Here is a 1077-nt window from a genome sequence, read left to right on the forward strand (position 1 = left end):
GGTACAACCTATCTGGCTGTCATCCATAGGAGTGAGTATCATGTGTTGACTTGTCGATGGCCGTGCAGTTGTTGTGGCTCTCCATGTCAGGCACGCACATTCGATGCAGGGAACTATTGAGTGGGGACTATAGCTCCCTTCTGGTGTATGCTTCCCTTGTTGCAGCAGCTGTGGTGAGTCGGAAGACGGTGTGTCTGAAAATGCAGATAACGCATAATGTTAAGAACGGCATATCTCTTTGATCTGAAGAAATACACTAAGAGATCAACAACAAGGTACGAGAGTCACACGTCTGTTGAATGAAGACTAAATTGGGGTCACACGATTTTATTTTATTTTGGTACTGTCCGATCTACGCCGAATGGCTTGATGGCTGTCTTGTGCCTCCCGGCTGACACTGTTCGGAATCTTCCCCGAAGAGCCAGCGACCAACGCCAGAGCAGCCTTCCTCCGCCGTCCGTGGACCCGGCCAAAACCCCTCTCCCCGCCCCACCGCACCGCCGTGGTTGCGCCGCCACCGGGACAAGCCACAAAGACTCCCCATCATCCAGATCCGGCGGCGGCAGTACCTTCAACCCACGCAACTCTAAAAGATAGCCATCTAAGCGCTGCTTCCGCGGCGAACTTGCGGCCCCGCACCCTTATGTTAGACACCAGCCAACCGGTAGCCTGGGAGCTCAGCCGCCTCGAGGGGTGCTGCTTCCCATTGGGAATCGATTGGCCCAGAATAAAAATTCAGACAACTAACACCTAAATAAAGTGATTTGAGATGAGGGTGCGACCTATCTGGCGGCATGGTGCAGTAGGCAGGTCCAGCTGCCGAGTCGGTGAGGCCGACGCGGTTGCAGTGGTGACCGGCGGCAGGGAAACAGCGATGTCGCGACGGTCGATGGCTACAGGGAAGCAGTGCCAGTACTCTGGACGGATCCAAAGTTGGAGCCGCTCCGGCGCCGTGAACAACGGCGGGGGTGAATCGGCTCCGGTACGGTTCACGCGGCCGTCGTCGAGGCAGTACGAGCAACACGGAGTAAGAGGCACACGGCCCAGTGCACGACAGCAAATGGAGAGCGTCTCCGG

The sequence above is a fragment of the Triticum dicoccoides genome, chromosome 3B (assembly GCF_002162155.2).
Source record: "Triticum dicoccoides isolate Atlit2015 ecotype Zavitan chromosome 3B, WEW_v2.0, whole genome shotgun sequence".
Taxonomy (NCBI): domain Eukaryota; kingdom Viridiplantae; phylum Streptophyta; class Magnoliopsida; order Poales; family Poaceae; genus Triticum; species Triticum dicoccoides.